Source organism: Protopterus annectens, chromosome 1.part0, assembly GCF_019279795.1.
Source record: "Protopterus annectens isolate FY-2018-M chromosome 1.part0, PAN1.0, whole genome shotgun sequence".
Lineage (NCBI taxonomy): Eukaryota > Metazoa > Chordata > Ceratodontiformes > Protopteridae > Protopterus > Protopterus annectens.
Window position 1 is genome coordinate 649,811,652 of NC_056725.1, and position 16,041 is coordinate 649,827,692.

Sequence of the window (16,041 nt, forward strand, 5' to 3'; positions counted from 1 at the left end):
TTTCAGTGGAGGCCTGGGGAGAAACACTCCAGATGCATGTCTTTGAAATGTGGGAGGAAACCAGAGCACCCAGAGGAAACCCACACAAATGCAGGGAGAACATGCAAACTCCACCGGAGAATCAAACCAAAGAACCTCTTGCTGTGAGGTGACAATGCTAGCACTGCACCATCCAAACTTCACTTTATGCCGTCTTTACTTCATAAAAATTTTCTAGGAATGTCAGCTCACCAAATAGCCAAGCCACCCTGCCATATTTACAATATCACCCTAATATCTGAAATAATTTTTCACAGCTGGACGCATTCCACAGTCATACCCATACCTAAAACCTATCCAGACTCAGCTGTGTCTATAGTCCAACTGCAATATGTTGTCTTTTAGTTAAGATTCTTGAGTCAGTTAACTGAATACATTTCAAAATATAATGTAATAGACAAATAATATGGTTTTAGAAAAGGTATTCATACGGTAACTGCAATATTTACAGCTAGGATGTTGTGAGAGGGGCAACTGCCCCAGGTGCAAAATGTTAGAGGGTGCAATTACCCATCCACCATCTTGATCAATCTTTAGTGCAATACCAGTTTTTAAAAGCCAGAATTGTAATCCTGGTCAAACCTGAGCACTGTTGTGTGTGGTCTAAACTCTAGCAACTGCTTTATGCATTGTAGCAAGCAGTTTGCTACAGTTTAAAAAATGAGTTTTTTTTTATTAAGGTGTGAGGAGAGAGCATTGGGAGCAGGACACATAAAATGGATCTGAATGGCTGGGGTAGGAAAGAGTGGGGGGCATGTGGTGCACTGGTGCATCTGGCCACCTGGTTGGTGTGCCAGTAGAAGGAACTTTTTTTTCTTTTTTTTTGGTACTTCACTTGAAGAGCAGGGAGGGCATGCAGATTAGATACTGAGGTACTGTCTGAAAGAAGTATCCAGTAAGTTGTGCAGAAGTCTTTTTTGTTTGTTTTTGCTCTTTACTTGAAGAGATGAGGGAGTGGGGAGCTAGTTTATGGAACTGACACAGGATACTGGTTGAGCCAGTTGTGCCTGTATAAAAAATAATCAAAAAGAAACAATTTTTATAGAACTGAAAAGACTACTTGAGCAATAACCCATTGACTGTTAATGCGCAAAGTTCAACACAGCACTGAAAAGTTTATCTGCATATGTAATCAATAGAATATTTACTGTGTAAAATGAAAGCAGTAGCTTTGACAATGTTATATTTACAGTAGGAGTACCACAAGGCTCTATTTCAGGGTCATTATCATCTGCTGTTTTAATAATAACCTATCAGAGGATCTAGCAAAACATAAACTGTATCCTTCATACCGCTGACATTATTCTACTCAGTTAAGACAATTGCAAATATCAGACTCCAACAGTCCTTACAGATTATATCAGTAATTTATGGACTTTGTTAATCAAACGTGGATCTAGGTATAAACTGAAAAAATCAACCCAAGATTCTGTTCAGCACACCTGAGATGCTCAACGATATCCCAAGACTACATATTAATGAGCTGCAGAAACCTCCAAGCACTTGTGGAGTATCAAAAACACTCAGATTTACATTTAATCAACAAGTTACATTCTCTGTAAACACTGACAGTATCTCTAAACACGCACTGGTCCAACTCAAAATCACTTACATACTGAAGCCTTCTTCTTTATGACACATGAAAAGCTATTGTTATCCAAATGTTGACACCCAGGATTCAATACTGCCTATCTGTCGTTGCAATTATAAATATATTTTTGACCAGTATTCGGCAGTTCTGATCATTCCCAAAATAAACTGAGTGAGTACAAAGTTCAACACCACATTCCCAAAATAAACTGAGTACAAAATGTCGGATTGTGGCAATGAAAGCAAATGAACTAATGTAGCTGGAAGCTTTATATAAAAGTACATATTTCATCTCCTTTTTTTAGATTTCATTATGATACCTTTAGGAAGTAGCAATATGTTTTTTTTCAACTTGAAAATACATCTATGACTCCATTGAAAGTTTAGTGAAGCACAACATTAAATTGGTCCCCACTATTTCAGTTGCTTCATACTATGGTATTTTACATATAAGCTGCAAATAATAAAATATGTTTTTCATTCTGTAAAATCTATAGGATTTTTGCATCTGCTATAATGAACAGAGTATCTTAGGTCATTCCTGTTATTAAAGCATGCAGGCCATTGCTGTTATTAAAGCATGCACCAATGATCACCCGGTAATATTCATGGTCAAATCAGAAATGTCAAGATACACCATTAATTTCAGCGGTACCTTTGACTTGTAACAATATGGAAACATAGAAAAAATTATGTCAGCTTTTCAGCATTTCACAGCTAAGTGACTTTTGCTTAGAAAATGCAATCCATTATTGACTATGCATATTCTTAACAGGGCAACACTATGCATTAGTCATAAAATGGCAATATCTATCTAATTTATAGACAAGTTATAAAAACTCTTTTGCATATAATTGTATTCTACATACTGTGTAAAATTTCAGTACAACACTGACAATGGAAACTGAGAATTATTGGATTGATGCTATATCATTCTATGACTACATTTTCATTTTAGTTAACAAATCTTGAATTATTGTGTTTTTGTTTTCTAAGGTGGATTTTCCTTGCCTGCTTTTAAAGTTGACTAATGTCAACTAATATCATATTTTAACTTATATTAGTTGCTTTGTTGTTTCTGAATTACAAGATTTTTGTATTCATATGCTTTTATTGCAGGCAGGTTGGTTTGTTAGCCATGTTTCTGTACTGCTTTACCAATGTTGTTATTATTTTTAGTCATTTTCTTCCACTAATCTAGTTGTATTTTACTGACAACGTTTAAATCCCTTTCAGCTTGATTTACTCATTAGTTTTGCACATCCGTTATGTTTTATTTGTCGTGTCCGTGTTATTTATTGATGTCACATTCACCTTACTACTGCTCTTCATGTTTTTAATTTTGTTTTACTTGGATGTTTTCTGTGCGTCGAAAGGACTCATTATTGGCCCTTCATCCTCAGCATTCTTCTCACTTGTTGAGGTCAGCAGTGACTACTGAGTAGTCTGATTATATTGCTAGTTAGGTATGCTAATAGATGTTTGCCTAGGCAGATATGCCACCATTTTTATAGTCCTCCAAGAGCCTATGCATCTTGGTTGGTACCTATTTTTTGTAAGAGGCACTGTGGATTGAAATATTGTATTCTTAGACCTTTTTTAACATTAAAGGATGTACCCATGGATTTTGCATTTAAGAAGGATCAGTTAGATAAAACTCCACTACTGGAATTTTGTGGCAAGGTACCATATCTTATTGTCAGGTCAATCTGAAACTAGATCAGATGTAAAAAGATTTGCAACTAAACTGTCATTCTATCAGACTTGTGGCAGCATTCTGACCTGGCTGTTATCATGGATAGCTGGCTTGATGATGTTTGCCCGCGACTTGTGACTGCCATGCTTCCTGAGTTCTCCATGTTACATTGCCCAAGGACAATCTGGTCCAGGGGGGAGCTAGTATATAGTGCTCATCCATTGCTCATCTGGCACCCACCCTATAGTTTGAGGGCATTCCTACAGAAGTGCACTCCCTTTCTTGTCTTCTTGATGCTTATGTTCCCCAAATGGCATATTCTGGGGGACTGTAACATTAAGGTTGTTGAAGAGTCAGGGGCTCTATTAAAATAATTTCTTGTATTATACAAGGATTCAGATTATGGTTTCTATCATTACCCATATATCTGAACATCCTGTAGAACTGATCTTTTAGCCAGATGTTACAATAATACACTTGGGGTTAGAACCAGTCACTCAGCCATTTAAATCTTGGGTGACTACACAAGTGAAAATGCTGGATATGAGTTTATGTAGTGCAAGAAACTTGGCCCGGTCACCCAAAATATCTTTAATCCTGTGTTATTCACACATCTCCTGTGGCAAAATGCCACTATTCTAAATGAGCTGGTGGGGCTTATACTCAAGCCTTGTCCTCCTTACTTGATGTCATGTCCCCTTGCTATGTACCACCAATCCATTTAATTCTGTATGAGCACTGGCCTGATTTTGAAGTCAGTGAATTTACCAAGACTGGCTCAATGACGAGGACAAACGGCAATGCTGTGATCAACTTCAAGATAACTTGTCCTGGATAATCATTTTGCATTCTACTGGGACTTTGTCTGTCATAGTATTGACAGCTGTCCTACTAGATAAATCATTGTAAGGAAATGGGAATTATTTTCTCATTATGAATCTTTATTTGGGTCTCTTTGCAACAAACCAAATTTTATTTATAAATACTGTGAAAAATCTCATGGGGTTATCTCATTCAAACCTATAAAGCCTTTTATATACACTTCCAGTTCACACCCATAGCTCCTTATAGCATCCAGAACTTTTTTGGGGTCTGGCTTCATTTACTACGTAACTTACCAGCTAATAATAGGCAGTATTAGAAAGTGCAAGGACTTATTAACAAAATGACACTAAGACTATTAATGTAGGATATATTGCAGTAGGAAAACTTAATCACTGTTCATTACTTATTATTCATATTTTTATAACTGAGAACTCTACATGTTACTGAGGGCTATGGTGTGATATTTCATGGTAGGAGACAGAAAAACTCATTGTCAGTGTCCTTTTATATCACACTATACCTGATATATTGCTAGTTGTTTGTTCGTAATTATGAAAATAAACATTTTTTTCTATATGCACTTAATACTTCAAAAAACAAGTGACTTAAAAACTATTACATAACTTTAGGTGAAACCTTAGGTGCTGTTAACGATGACTTACCCATATATCGCATTGTCCCCAAGCACGAGTCTTCAGTAAGCATGAGGCATACATGTTTAAAGGAGTTCTACACGTTCACTCACCAGATTTGTCAGCAAGCCTGATGGCTCACCCTTCCTAACCCTCATTTTAGGGTCAGGAGGTGGTCTTATGGCCTCATCCCCTTATTTCCCCCCCGTTCCTGTTCAGTAGTCTCAACTTCCCAAAGGTTGGACCCAGATTTGACTGGCGGTCACATCAAGGGGTATGTGGCTTAGAAAGATAAATTAAAAGGGTTTTGCCACCAGGCCAATTAGCTTCAATTATGCATCCAGTTCTATAGAGGCAGCTGGAACAAGCTGGGTTATGCCAACTGGCTTGAGTTTATGGTTTAATGGTTATTGGTTTATATATCTGAACTACTTGGCATCATCAATGGTTATTAATGCCATTTATTCAATAAAAGGTTGCAAAGTCAATGTGATGTGCTCTTTGATTCAGCTCAGTGGACAAAGAAAACTGTCTTTAAAATCTTTACACTGTTAAGTTGCATATCTTGAGAAATATTCAGTGTGACATATTCTGCTAAGTACATAATTAAGCATATGTTTTCAGATTTCGGTAACTAACTCAATAAACATGTGCTTATAGAGGAATTTCTTGTTGCTATATGAAAGCTTATGTCTGGTTAACAAAAATGTTCTAACAATATGTCTGGATTATATTGTTTCCAAGACATGATAAATTGTTTCTGGAAGTTTAGCAAAACTATGATTTGGAGTTTGTGTATATTGTAATTTATTATAGTACTCATGGAAAGACTATGAGTGCACTGACTATTATCACTGTAAATAATACTTCTTACTGACAACATTACAATTTATATAGTTTAATAGCTTTTATTGTTCATAAAATATTTATTTTTGTTTATCTTATTCTTTTAAAGTTGATTTTTTTTTCAGAAAATGCTCTGGAATGCAAGCTGTGAGTAGGCTATTAAAGGTGTGACATTCCACAGCACATAGGTGTTAATGAGTTAATTGAGGCAGCCGAGAGTAAGACACGCAGTGAGGAACTTGTAACCAGGACAGGCTAAGCAATATTGCAGCACCATTCCAGTGGGTTCCGTTGGGTGCTTTGTAGACCAATAAGCATGGCAGCCTTGTACAGAAGGGTTGGAAACAGATATGATGTGGCTATGTGTACTTTTTCATCTTCAGTTAAAAATGGTTAATTCCATAGTCAAGACTGAGTTTTTGATGTCACAGCTCACAGCTCCTTTGGCCAAATTTCTTAATGTTAAATTGGAAACATTGTCTATAACCTGTAGGGACACATTGAAAGATTTATAGGATTTATTGAAATATATTAAGGCCAATGTATATACTGAGCAGATGTTATTCATTACTATAGATATAGTACATTTATTTACTTCTGTTCTTTCTGCTCTCCATGAGTTAGGAATTGAATGGTTAGAAACTATGGTGGAACATGAAGGTTTTTCTAACAATGATTTTCAGGTTTGTTCAACACTGATGTATGTAGTTTTGAAGAATAATTTCATACACTTTGAGGGCAAATGTTTTCACCAATTACAGAGTGTAGCAATGGGTTGTAGTTGTGCCCCTGCATATGCTAACTTAGCCCTGTCAGTTTGGGAACAAAAATATATTTACAATTCTGAATATGTGGGACACTGGAATTTATACAGATGCTACCTAAATGATATATGTCTGGTTTTGGACTGATATGGAAGAGAGGTTCATTGAATTTTTTAATTATGTCTACAGCACCACTAACTTTTTTAAGATTCACTTATGATATAAAATACAATGGTATGAATTATTTGGACATCACTGTTCAGAAATATGAAGGACGATTTAAGTCTACTGTTTTTAGGAAGGAGACCTTTTCCAATTCATATTTACATTACACAAGTGCACATCCTTACTTTCAAAAAAGAGGAATAGTTAAAGGACAATTTGTGCCAGTAAGCAAACCACTTGATTTATGGAGTTAAGGAAGAGGTCATCCGGGGAAGACAGAACAGGTTTGTACCCCTATTAGGCATGAGTGATACTTTTAGGGTACAACCCAACAACGTCCCCATGAAAAAACGTCATATGATCATGCCTTCATGATAAGTTATAAAGGGGATGCTGGAGTCATTATGAACATAATGGAAAAAGAATGGGTCAGATTTGCCAGTATATCAAGACCTTAATATTTTTGGTCAGCCTTTTAAATGTATTTTTTGGAAATTTTCCAACATTAAAACATTATAGAAAAGAGGCTGAGGTTATTAGTTTGAACAATCAAGCCAGAGTTAGTACTTTCAAATGTGGTTAGTGTTCCCAGTGCCCATATATAATAAATGCTGAAAACATTTATATATCCGCAGAAATAGGTATGTTAAATGTGAGGGTCATGCGACTTGTAATACCAGTGGCATGGTTTATATAGAATTATGTGAAGCCTGTAAGCCGTTTTATATAGGCAAAACAGAAAGGAAATTCCAAAAAATAATTTACGAACATTTATATGATATCAAAAATAGGAATTCCAGTAATGCACTATATAAACATAGCATGACATGTTTCATTGGCCAAGTATCTATTTGTTGTTATAGAGGCCATTACGGCAGATAAAAGAGGGGGATCTTGGGAACTGAAAATAGAATACCGGGGACTTTATTGGCAAATCATCCTAAAGGCCAATAGATTTCTTGGGATGAATGAAACAGTTGCCGTTTTCCCTGTATTGAAGCTTAGGGCTGCCAGGCTTTGAAGTTTTGGTTTTGTTAACTATTAATTTCCCTCATGATCACTAGATGGAGCTCTAGGTCAGGTTTATACAAAACACGGACTTGATGGTATTATAATTAATCATTTAGTTCACTTCACTTTCGTAAAGATATATATATTTTTAATCTTTGTGTATTTATTATGTATTTATTATATATTTTTTACAAAATAGGATATTTTACAGTGTTGTTCACACTATGAAGTAGGTAATTGCTTATCTGTTCTATTTTGTGGACCTGATTTTGACAGGATGTTTTAAATGTTTAATTATTTCTATCTGCTTATTGGTGGTTTTACATTGTATTTAATATATATTTAGGGGATTTTAGGTAAGTTGGATTCATCTGATGAAGTCTTTTTCAGGACGAAAACGCAGTTATTTGTTGAGCGTTAATGTGTTTATGAGACTTGCCTTGTGGATTATGCATACATTAGTGGATTTGGATTAATAAATTTAGTACATTGCACTTGTCGAGTGCTGGTCATCCTTCCTTGGTGCTCGGTTTTCATTTCTGGTGAGTTTTTGATGTGTTTTTTTATTTTACTGTTTCTTTTACATGGAAATCAAATTTCATATTTTCATAGGTTAGTATTTCTAACAACTTGGAGTGTGAAACAGTTTGAATTGTGGTATTATTAAAAGAGATTATGGTGAAGATGGGTTTGTTCCTTGGAATATTTTAGGAGTAAAGAGAAGTTTGCTTTTTTTTGGAGAGCAGTTCAATAGATGTTGAGAGTTACAGACAGGAGAGATTACTGTGTTAGTTGTAATTTTTCAATTGTTTCAGCTGAACTGATGAGTGTTGAATCATCTACATACTGTATGACAGAGGCATTTCTGGTTGATTTTTTAAGGTGTAGCAACCTAATAAGACATTGCTACCTCTGAAAGAAAAGAACAGTTTGACAGTTTACAAGCTGTTATTCACTAGTCATGATCATTATAAGCTGATGCCCATGGCAGCCACCCCCTTCACCAAACCCCTTGTTAAAGCTGTGACTTGGCCACCCATATGAAGAATTTCTGACAAATCTACATAATAAGTGCAGTCATGCAGGCTTAGTCCTAAACTGTAAACTGTGAAAATTCCTTGCAATCAGGAATTAAACAATCACATTTCACACCATTTCTTCAATAAAATAAGGCACCCAGGTGTGACATTTCACAGATGTATCATTGCAATACCTGTATCTGACTACACCAACTTACACTCTGGGTCCCCACTCCTGCCTTAAAAGTCTCAAAAGGGACCTAGTAAGACAGATTTTTTAGGACAACTAAGTATTCTAAAAGTGTCAAAAAATATGGTATATTTTTAAACTGCATCTATTAGTGAAAAGGTGACTGAATGTATACTCATATCAACACCCACAGAAAAGACCCCAGAACCAGCTGGTCTTGGGGTACATTTAAATAGATATTTACTACCCTCAAGTTTCCACTCCACTACAGCTTCTTTTTTTAAGTGTATCACACAGATGACATACTACAGCCAGAAATAATCCTAATCCTGAATAACCATACTGCCAAAACCAGGCAAAGACAAACAATGTAATTTCCAACTACTGACCCACTTCTCTCATGAAAAGAAAAACAAAACTTACACATGCTGGAGGGACAGATTTATCTCTCATTGACTGCCATGTTTTTGGAATAAGCTACCTATTCATGTGAAACAGAACACCTCTATGAGACTGTTCAAAAGGAACCTGGATGAGTGGATGGGGCACAGTAAATTATTGCCAGGAATAGCTCCCACAACCCTCCTGGCCATGGACAGTCATTACTAAATGCAATCTTCGGTATTAACTAACATTTTTATGATATTTCATTGGGATGAAATGGCTAGGCTTGAAATGACTTCCAGGTCAATAGCCTAGTAATCTCCTATGATCCTATGACAACATACCAGTGCTACATCTACAAGATCTCCTACCACATTTAATACACCCACATTATTTGTGTTTTGTTAAATGGAGAAGCAGAAACCATCAATATCTCATGGCATACATTATCCAAGCACTACAAAAGACTGCAGTGCATGCAGAATGGTAGTGATATTATTCAAGAAAGTATTTGACTCAGGCTCTGGGAGTACTTACAGAAACTGTGCAAACATCTGAAAGGTCATAGGACATAAGACAACTATAAAAATCACTTTTCTCCCAACCAAATGAAGTAATATAACAAACATGCAAATACCCTCCCTTTTCTCAACCAGAAAGGCAAATAACAGGAATTCCCCATGCTCCATCCATTTTCTAATGATCATCAGATCCCTGAGACAGGCACAGAATATAGCAGAATGGATAGAATAGGTGAAGAGAGTCATATTACTACCATTTGTGGACAAGTGTCTTTTGCTTACGTGATCTCTCTGAGCAAACAACCAAATAAATCACTTATCCTGTGGAGTTCACACAATATACCTGTTTGCAGCTTAGCATGAGCAAGATGGAAATGTTTCTCCCTAAACGAACTTACAGCAAATTTAAGAGAATCCAAGCAACAATCACCGTTCCAATTACATCCCATCCCCTCTAATTCCTGGAAATCATGTTACCTCTCAAGAGCAACACAATGCTAGAGCTCAACTTCAGCCAGATGTGGTAATAAGAGTTACATAAATTATACTCTGCATGGATATATTCACACATCATATCCTGCATGGATATACCTACACCATCCTCTTTCTGGAAAAACTAATACATAAAAAATGGAAATTTTCCCTTGTAAGATGTTAAATTTTAAAGACATTTATCCACCCCATCATTCTGACTCAAGAAAAATAACAAAACAATCCTCTTGTTTGAATGGGATGATAAAAGGAAAGCATTCCAGATGTTATACCATTCTCACCATTCTCACTTGTGCACAAAAACTTCACACTACAGCTCACACTCACAGTAGAACAGGTGTGGCCAGCTTTAAAAGCAAAAGTACTATCCAGTATTTCAGCTGCAGCGCCACAGAGAGATCAGCCCTGACTACACTCAGGAGACCTCATGACTCAGACGCCTGTAGGAACTGACCTGGGGAAGGAGAGGCTTTGCCTGTCTGCCTGCCTGCCTGTCTGTCTTTGGGGGGAGGGATGGAGTGATATGCTAGATGAAAACAGATAGCTCTTTGAAGCCCAAGGGAAGACCAGAGCTCAGAACAGAGACTATGCTAGGTATACAGATAGAGTTGGGTAGCATTATCATTCTGGGGGCAGAGATGGACACGTCTATATCACACTTAACTGTAGTCAGTGGCTTATTAGGAGCAGAACCTGCACAGAGATGGCGAGGGATCATACCCTCCAACACAAGCAAGATACCTCCTCATTATGCAGATATCTTTTCTCCATAGTCTACTCACATGTAAAAGCATTTCACTTTACCAGTGTGAGGGAGGCTGTTGACCCTTACCAATTTTACAGCCAGGAACCAAAATGAGAAATGTGGCTTGAGGATAAGTAGAGCTTATGTTAGATGCTGTGCTTCTACAGAAGTTCAAATCAGCTCACTCAAAGAACTAAAAAAAATCAGACATAATTATGCAGCCTTATAATACAAATAGAAGACCCGGATCCATCAACAAAACATGACTTTCTGTTACAAAATAAATAATTCTGACAGTGACTCACTTTACGCTTATGGGGACTCCATCCCTTACAACTGAGACAAATAGACAAATGAATTTTATTTAAACTATCACTGAAAAAAACATTTATTAAATAACTGCCTGTGCTGCTGCATAGCTCCAGGATAGTACACACATACACACACACACACACACACACACACACACACACACACACACACACACACACACACACACACACACACACACATGCATGCACACACGCACGCACACACACACACACACACACACACACACACACACACACACACACACACACACACACACACACACACATATATATATATATATATATATATATATATATAAAATATAAAATAAAAAACTCTAACGAAGAAAGGAAAAAGAACTAGAAAATTTTCTTTATTATTTGAACTTCATGAGAATCTTTCAGTATTCAAATATGATATATTTTATATAGTTTTTAGTAGTACCTCTTGGAAAGTTTTATTGTAATTAATATATATATATATATATATATATATATATATATATATATATATATATATATATATATACTACTCATGAACACTTTTTCCATCTCATATTATACAGCCATCCTTCCCCCATCCCTATCTCACCTAACATCTCTATCTATGTATCCTCTATGTCATGTCCCATCGCATACTAATTTTCCTTATAATACAAAGATACTAATATTCAGTATTACAACCTCCTTTACAAACTGTAACCTATTTATTTTACTCTTGAAAACTCCTTTTTTTACAGTATTTAAATTACATAACATCCAAACATATTTCTAACATAATCTCTACACATATCTTTCTTTTTACTACTGTACATATTCAGTTTCAGTGCATAAAATGTTTCAAAGTTGAACTGTAGACCTTAAACTGTACATACAATTTTAATGAACATTTACATCTCATTCATGATGAAAAATACCACATTTTATAATCTGTATGTAAAGCAAATTTCTTCTGTATTTTTTAATTATAGAAAGTGCACAGATTATTTTCCTTGTACAATGAAAAACTCCTAATATGTTACTTTATGTATGTATTTTGTAATGTTCTCTGTATTTTTAAGTGTAATAGCTGTAGGGCTTTTCTCTCCTGGTATCCTCCAAAAATGGGATTAATCCTAGTCAGACTTTCCGAATAAATAAATAAATACATACTGCTTCTACTACAATGTTCCCACAGACTCAGAAACCACCAAGTACTATTTAACCACAACAGAACTTGTCCCTGATCAAAAATGTGGAAAAAAAGACATCCCTCAGGACCTGGAGATTACCATGTAGTATTTATCCACAACAGGTATAAGATTCTGTTCAGAAATTGTGAAAAAAAGACTTACAGATACTGTAAAATAAGCTTGCAATGCCCACATTCCAGACATGTTGCACAGGTTCTGGTCATGTCCTGCAATGCAGCCCAGTTGGTACAGATTATGTCAGTCATAATATAAACCTCAAAGGAGGTGTCACCTTACGACAAGGAGTCATTCACATCTATGCCCTCACCCAGAGTGCAAAACCTCAGCAAAGCAAAACAGGCCTTGTTACTGTAGATGTCAGTTAAATCAAACATGCATTGTATTAGCTGTAGACCTGAAAAGATGCATGTCCTGCCTTATATATATATATAGCGAGTACTGTGGAGTTCTCAAACAACCCAGCAGCAAGTAAACATAACAAATCTCAGCAGTATCTACACCCTTAACCTGAATGCAGAAGAAAGTAATACTTAAACTAATCCAGCAGTAATGGCAGCCCTAGACAACACACACTCAGTGAAACACCAACAACATAAGCATGCAGTGACCAGGCATTCCAGACTGCATATATATATATATATATATATATATATATATATATATATATATACTTGTGTACGTAAACTTAAACTCTGATAACTAGATTCTAAAGGATACAAGAGCAAAGAGAGAGTGCATCATTTCATAAAATCTCTCATGCAGATGCAAAATACAGAATATGACTACTTATGTGATTGTTTGATCTAGTAAGATTATCTCTATCCAATCTGGATAATGCGTAATTTTCTAATTTATGCAGCATAAAAATGAACAGCCCTATAATGCTTGTATAATAGGATAAGTAGAAACACTGTCCCCTGGATTCACTATCCTTCCATGAAGGACTAGCTTAGTCCTGCATGGAAGCAGCCATTTAGGAGCAGGACAGCAGCGTGCCATGCATATTAATGAAGGCGTACTGCCTGAGCTCCTAAACGGACACAAAGCATGTATGAGTGCAAGGGGCATGTCTGAGAGCAGAGCTGTCAGAATATACACACCCCTGCAATCAAGAACAGCAGTGTAGGAGTAAAAATGAGTGAGACCGCTCATAGGTATTCACATGCCCCCAGCAACATCCCCCCAAGTGTACAAGAGCAATAGTTAAAACATTTCAATATAAAGAATTTTTTTATGAAGCAGATCAAATTTAACCATATGTGCATGGGTTTGTCCATCACTTAGCTACGGTTAATGCAACTTAAATGGCACAAGAGGATAAAAAGCAAGATATATGCAAACAAAGCAGTACAGCAATAGTGTAGTGGGCAGAGCATTCACTTTGTGAGCAGTCATTCCCGGTTCGAGTCCCACTTCTGTACATTCCATTTTCCATATCAATTCATGACCAATATTTTTTGTTGCATAACCTACTAAATAACATATATTTGTGAACTGGAGTACTGCATTAAATGCAGATGTGAGGTGTCATTGTCATAATGTTGTAAAGTCCATAGATAATCACAAGTGCCCCATACAGTATATGTACACAGGAATCAGGGATACAAATGGAAGGTAAAATGTGTAATGAATGATTAATCCATACAGTTTCCGAATCTACCACCCTCCCAAGCACCATTTGACATTACAGTCTAAATTAGTGTGGTGGTAAGTGGGAGTAAGCACTATTAAGCGAGAGTAAGCATACTTAAGGAGTAGTAAGTGTGAGTAAGCATATTTAAGCAGTAGTAAGTGGGTTTAAGCCTGTTTCCATGAGTGTAAGCAATGTGCACACAGGTTAAGCAATATTGAAGCTAACACTCTGTAAGCATATTTAACTGGAGGTTAGCATTGCTTACCTTCGCACAAACCCACACAAATCCATTTACAATTGCTTAAAAGTGCCTTAATCAATCTGTATGCATCAGCCACTGTTCTGGCCTGAAACAAAATAAACAGCCTTTGCAGGTCTTGAACCAAGGATCCTGTACACTACAGTCACAGTAGCCAACCACTAAGCCATCACAGCAGTATATAAGATTGAGGTATCACCAAACAGATCCTCACCATAGGAAACATAAACTGAACATGTGAAAGGAATCTATATACAGTTTTATATTGCATAACCTACTACAGGACATAAATATCTGAACTGGAGTACTGCATTAAACCCAGATGTGAGGTGTCATTGTAATAAAGTGTTGAAATCCCTTAATAAACACAAGGACACCATACAGTGTGCGTACACATGAATCATGGATACCAAACACATATATGACATGTAATGAATAATAAATCAATGCCACAATGCAAATATAATGCAACTTAAATAATAAGTAATGTTAAGCATTGCACAGCCCAGCTTAATAGGTGTAAGCAATGTGTAGGCCAGCTAACTCAGTCTGTCCATTGGTATACCGCTTTAAGCAATGCCAACCTTACTTAAGCAGGTTTACCCATAGCTTAGCCTTTTCAAAACATCCAATCATGGCAAAGTGTGGGAATCCGGCCCTATTTAAACCCAACAGGCAGGAATACATCTCTTATCTGGTTGTAGCTTCCCCTTGTAGGCACTATGTCCGGAATGGGAGATGGTGTGTGCTTTTTGGTGCAGTGCTGGGGCATCCAGGAGTCCAGAGTCATGGCAGGACTTCTTGTGAAAGGCCATGACCAGAGATTGCTGCGGGGCCAGTAGCAGGGTTCCCAAAACAAAGCAGAAGCCTGGGACCGTCTCGCCCCCATGACCTCACCAGTGCCACTGGCATACCCTGAACTGGTGAGCAGGTCAGGCATCACTATGCCAACCTGAAGCGGAGAAAGGGGGATCTCTTGGATCAGTGGATCCAAGAGGCTAGGAGGATAGGGGAAGTACCAGCCGTGTGTAAGTATCAGTCCACTACCTGTTTAATAAATCCCAGCTCATGTATATTATGGATAGGTATGGTTAAATATTCCTCTTATGTCTTTCACAGTGGCATGTGAGCGAGCTATGAACCAGGAAGCCCATGGCTGTAGATTGGAGCAGTTGTGATGCAAGGCAGGTTAGTAATAGTCTTGCATGTACTGTCATAGGAAATAAATCTAAAAGTAGTAGTAAGTTAATTGCCTGTATAAAACCTGTATTGTTTAAGGCATGTACTGCATACACCAGAGAATGTGGCAGGAACAGTCTCATATAGGTTGTATGTAAATAAAAGCATAATAGCCTGACAACTAAGGTCTAACTGCTGGACTGCATGTATTCACTCTGGTATCATATGGTAATGTAGAGTTACAATCACTTAATAGTACTGTTGTAGTAAGCACTGTTACCCACACTGTGCTACATAAATAAGTTATGTAGGAATGTTTGTATATGACTGTTGTAATCCCAAGAGGTCAAATAGTACAACTGAGAGAGACCTAGATAGAAAACACTGAAAAAACAGACAACAAAACCCAAAAAGCACACTCAACTGCGATGTGAACTGTTGTACTTTTTGCACACACAGCCATGGTTCGAATCCTGGGAGTGGTAGTAGGCTGTATGCAGAATCATACCTCACAAGTGTACAGAAATGTCCAGAATGTCCAGTAAAT